Here is a 6,157-nt window from a genome sequence, read left to right on the forward strand (position 1 = left end):
GGATGTGATATTGGCATCTTCCCACAGATGAACTCAGGAGAGCAGTCAGGTGTTTGGCCTGTCCGTATTTTCCTGCCGCTATAATGTTAAGTTTGCGCTGCAGAGGGATGTCCTCTTTGTGGACTATTGGCAGTCCGTAGAGCCGTGACGGAGCAACAACTCGTAGTCGAAGTTTCTTGGCAGTTTTCGCTTCATAGACACTGTGAAGAATCTCAGTGGCTTTTCTCTGCAGATCTGACAGATCTCCTATTTTACTGTGTGCTGCGTCATCGAAAAGTTCATAAGGTTTGTGTTTGTATTCTTCGTGTTGGAGAAACTGTAACATTCTGTCTGTCAGTGGGCATCGCGACAATTCCAGGTCGACACATTAACTTCAGTAAGGCTGCTCCTTCCGCCTTTGAATGTTGCTCTTCGGTGGATCAGTCCTGGTGAATGCGCGGCATGTTTTACGGTGTATTTACTCGGTCTCATTGACAGAGCGTAGTTGGCTTGTTCCACACGGCTTGTAATGTCCACAGTCGGTAGTGATGTAGGAGTGGGGGTGAAGTTTGGTCGTTTCTCGAGCACCGACATTGCTGCCCCGTTGATTCTTCTGCCTGAAAGTTTGATCACAGTTAGCTTAGGTGGTTCTTGCGCGTTTTTTTTGTAGTGCTGCAATACGTTCATTCTTAGACATTTCTGATTTTCTTCCTGCACTGACCGCCTGTGTTCATGTGACAGCATCGACCCACTCCCATTAACTGGAAAAAGAGTGCTAAAACTATCAAAAGATGGAAACCCAGTAGTTTTTCTAGGTGATACTGAGGTAGCGACCATTATAGTGGATTGTCTCTTGCCTGCGCCAAGCTGGCTCGTTTTGTGATGTGAATGGCCGCTGCAATCCTAATGTGGTGAGATATCTTGGCAAAATGTGGTATCAAAGTACCATCTCGACATCTGAGCAGGAATGTGAGTGAGCAGAGCAAGTTCTGCAGCTTGTCCAATATCTTCATTTCTTGAAGCATTTCCTCCCCGTAAAGGTACCTGACATTTGATCTGATGTTTTCCGAACTTATACAATTCTAGGATGTCTGCCAGGTCACGCCGTAAGATTCTAATTATAATTTGTCAAACTCACTCACTGCCTCCTTCAGGTGGTTTCTGATGACTGCCGCTCTGCACGTACCAGTATCCTACATACATTGGTCGCTATCCCCACCACCACTCCACTCCTGTCGCTACACAATATACAGCAACGCGGTGAGCGGTAGCAATGGTAGGATTAGTGGCAGCCTCCAGAGCCTGCAGTATGATCGGGTGTGAATCCCACTAAGTGGGAACACTTTGCTTTTTCTCGACTCAGGACAGGGTTCCACGCGACTCAGTTGTAGACTGCTGGCATTGTTAATTAGACCATCTTGGAAACTAATTTCAATGGCATCCTTAATCGTGCAATCGTAGTAGGAAGAAGATAGCGTAAATATCTTGGTTTAGTTGCCAGTTTTTATACTACAGCCAGCTGCGGTTGATTTGGTGGTCTGGTATAATTCAGCGCGTCGTCTATGTTCCCGGCACCTCTCTACTGTTCGAACATTTTCCCCAATGTATGCCTTACCAAATTGGCAGGGGATTGGGTACTCCCCTGGTTTGCGAAGTATTTTGGATAATTTATGGCACGATCCAGGTACATACCTAAGAACTCTACAAGGATGTTTAGAAGTGAAAGATGTAATTATTTTATTAGTGGCTGTACTGAATATTATGATGAGAGTATCTGAGATGAATTTGTATAGTTATGGTCTCCTTTCAAGTTAGAAGCTGAAACAGTGATTTTGTGGTTTTTGTGTTGTCTTGTGGGTTAGTAAGAAGTATGTGATATTTCTGGTTTGTACAGAGAATGCAGGTTGTTACTGTGTGATGCATCTTTTTGGGTTTCTCGTTTAAATAAGGCTACACAGTGCTCAGCCTTGTTCTTAAGATGGTAACGGAGTTAGAAGTAATGAAGTTGATGAATTGAGGAACATGCGAACTGATGATGATTTATCTTCGTCGGTACTTAAAAGAACTGTGCCATACACTGTATTGAGGCTATTTGTGTATTTTGCTGGTGCCAAAAGCACTGCAACAGAGTTTTTGTTTGAAATAAGAATCGAGGAGAGTGCTGTTTTCCGAGTGGGGATAAAGCAATCCTCTTTGTCATTTCAGCTGGAACTGGAATCTGAGATTGTGTGGAATTACAAGACTGGAAGGAAACTAATTGAGATTTGTTTTGCTGAGAATGAGGGACCGCATTATTCTGTCATTTACATGAACAGATGCAGAGGAACTGATGAAAAAACAAAGAAAGCGTAGCCACAATAGGACTAATTAAACAAAAACTTGATCTGGAGCTGTGTAACAGTGAAGAACTGGAACCTGTGTATGAGTATATTAGCTTAATTTTTTGATTCACGCTGTAGAGCGTGCTCTAATACGAAAACATGTAGGTTTCAGACCAGGAAAAACTGTACATCCCAGGTCCTAAGTCACGCACATTTTATTGAGCATAGCTTTGATATCTGGAAAACTACAGGAGTAGCTTATATAGGCCTGACGGATGCTTATGACACTGTCAACTGTCGTGCAAAGCCACAGAAGATCTACGTGATAACGAGAGGTTAGAGCTTCACTAAACGTATTCAAAGTTTACTCCATTTTATGTTGACTTCCATGGTCAGTGTAGTCGATGGAGATGTGAAAGAAATGGCTTATCACAAGGAAGCATTCTCTCACCAGAGATACGAGGGTCGTTCCGAAAGTTTTTTCATGGAAACTACAGGAGATACATAAATCACAACAGCACAGCTAAATAGAGCAATATTTCAGCTACGGAATGTCATTTTTCCACATTGTCACCAACATTCTTTATGCACTTTCACCAACGATGCACCAGAGCCTGCAGTGTGCGCTTGTAAAAATCAGAACCAGCTGATGCTAACCACTTCCTTACAGCTCTGATAACAACATCCAAGTCTTGAAAATGTTCTCCAGGTAGTCCGTCTTTCAAAGGCTCAGAGGGGTGGAAGTCTCAAGGCGCTAAATCGGGACTGTTCGGTGGATGTTGTAAAACAATCGAGGCGAATTTTGTAATGAGTCGCATGGTCGCAAAACTGGTGTGGGCCCTGGCGTTATCATGTTGCACATGAAACTTGCTCTTCTTCTCTGGCCTTAGTCTGGAAATTCAGGCTTTCAGCTTAGTCAGTGTTATCTTGTAGCGTGCTCAACTGACAGTTTCTCCAGGCTCCAGAACATCCAAAACAACCACACCCTGGCTATACCTGAAGATTGTGCACATCATTTTGCCTTCAGACGGCTGTGTCTTGAATTTCTTCTTCAATTGAAAATTTGCATGTCGCCATTCCATGGAGTGTCTTTTGGATTTCGGCTCGTAGTGGTGACACCACGTCTCACCTCCGGCGACGATGCTATTCAGAAAATTGTCATCTTCAGCTTCATACCGGTCCAGTAGATCCTGACAAATTTCCATTCGGTGAGGTTTTTGTTTTTCGGTATGCATCCAAGGGACTCATCTCGCACAGACTTTGCGCTAATCGAGATGTTTCAACATTGTTTCCAAGGCATGACAGCCGACATTCAGTTTTGCACACAATTCTCTAGTAGTTATGCACCGATCAGCACGGATGAATTGGTCAAGACGCTCTTCATTGCAATGGATGACAGCTGTGCAGGGTCGACCGGGCCATGGCTTGTCATGCACACCCTTTTCACCACCTTTAAAATGCCGTACCCATCGCCTCACATTGATCACGTCTGTCGTATCGTCTCCATACCCCTTTAGCAAGCGTCGATGGATTTCAATCGGCGCAATTTCTTCAGCTGTGACGAATTCAATCACACATTGCTGTTTTACACGCGCGTCCATATCAGACTCCATTTGGAACACTCCTCCGCTGGCGCCAACTACCGCAGAACAACGGAACCACCTGCAAATGAAACAGGAAGATTCAAGCATTAGCAAAACACCAAAGACATCTGACGCTGACATCCAAAGTCACCACAAACAAATTGGAGGCATTATTTTCGGGACGACCCTCGTATTTAACATCAATGTCAATGATCAATCACTTCCAGTAAACTCAAGGAGTTTCCTTCGTGCCGATGATCTGGCACTAGCGAGTCAAGGGAAATCTTTTGAAGATGTTAGAGTCCACCTGACCGATGCATTCAGGGAGCTGAATGCCTATTACTCTAACCATCAACTTGATCCAAACCCAGCTAAAACACAACTGTGTGCGTTTCATCTTAAGCACTACCAGGCACGACGCAAACCTGACATCACATATCAACGGATAACATTAGTAAATACGACCCATCGAAAATATCTGGGAATGACTCTGGATTGTACTCTAACATTCAAGCAGCATTGCGAGAATATGTGAATGAAGGTGGAAACCAGAAGACAACTGGTAGCACGTGGGGCTTCGAGCCACAAACTCTGAGAGCGATAGCACTAGTAACTTGTTACAGTGCTGTGATCTGGTACAAATCCACCCTCGAAAACATATTGAACAAGACAATAAACGAAATGTGAGGCTTATTAGAAGTTGTTTGAAACCTACACCACTTGTAACACTCTACCAGCTCACTGGCATAGCGGAACCAGATATTCGTCATGAGGTAGCTGCCATCTAGGAGAAAAAAAAATGCTCATCTGGAAAGCAAACCACTGCATGGGCCTGTTCCAACAGACTCAAGGTTCAAATGATTCAAATGGCTCTGAGCACTATGGGACCTAACTGCTGAGGTCATCAGTCCCCTAGAACTAAGAACTACTTAAACCTAACTAACCTAAGGACATCACACACATCCATGCCCGAGGAAGGATTCGAACCTGCGACCGTAGCGGTCGCGCGGCTCCAGACTGTAGCGCCTAGAACCGCTCGGCCACACCGGCCGGCGGCTCAAGGTTGAGGCCCAGAAAAAGTTCCCTCAAGACCACTTCAGTCTTGTAAACAACAGCAGCAACAGCAAGAAACCAACTGTGGGTCTTTCGACTTGAGAAGTATTATACCTACTCGCTCCCTTTGGAAACCCTCCCAACTGGAGACTAACAGTATTGGATCACGTGGAGATCACTCACCTGTATTCATTCTGGTGTTGAAAGATCCAGGAGTAACATCTAGAAATGGCACTTCCCTGTGAATCCCACCAACTGTGAATGCAGAGGAGAATAGTCCATGGAGTACCTACTGGATTGTCAGCTATGCCCTGTATCTTGCACAGAGGAATAGGCTCTGCTTGCGATACCAGGTACAGTTGAAGAGGCTAGATTTTGGTCAAGAGTAGAGTAGCTTGATGATTTAATTTGCTTATAATGGTAGTTACCATGTACTGCATTTGTTTCTTTCTCCAATAAATAAATACGGTGTGAATGTTTTTGTTTTTTTTTTTACTGGAGTCAGAGGTGTGCCAGTCCCAGATCGGACCCGCTTGGCCGATTGACGATGAGGGCCAGTGTGGCAGCCTGCTGGGATGGCGGCTTCCCACATACCACCAGGTCAGGGCTTAACAACTCGCATTTTGTGAGCGTGAGCACTGGTTTTTTTGTTTTTTTTTTTCTTTATTGTTATTTTCAAACCCGTACAGGTTGTCAGCAGCATGTTACGCCCCTCTTCAGCCATAGAATAGATCAAGAAACAACAGAAAGAATACACATAAGTGACATAACGGTGGGTGATAAAACAGTAGACACATAAAGACAAACACGGAGCCGTTCACACTCGACGATAAACCACACTACAAACTGTTGACATGACGCACAAACACTGAAGATGGCGATGGCACAGGTGAACGATTGAGTGCGACAGGGAACACTGAACATTAAACACGACGGCACACACGAGACACTGATGGCGATTATCTCCGGCGCGCGAATGTCCACTTAGCGTGTGCGAATCCGGGGACCTGCCAAGAGGGGAAGAAGGGTGAGGTGGGGGAGAGGGGAGATGGGGGGAGGAGGAGAGGGACAGAGGAGGGGAAGCCTGGGGGAGGAGTGGGGAGAAATGGAGGAGGGAGGGAAGAGGGAGAGAAGGGAGGGAGGGTGCCCAAAGGAGCAAACACAGGAAGAGGGAGGGAGGATCAAAGTTGGTAGGAGGGGTAGATGGAGGGAAGGAGGGCA

This window comes from Schistocerca serialis, chromosome 3 (assembly GCF_023864345.2).
Source record: "Schistocerca serialis cubense isolate TAMUIC-IGC-003099 chromosome 3, iqSchSeri2.2, whole genome shotgun sequence".
NCBI classification, from domain to species: Eukaryota; Metazoa; Arthropoda; class Insecta; order Orthoptera; family Acrididae; genus Schistocerca; species Schistocerca serialis.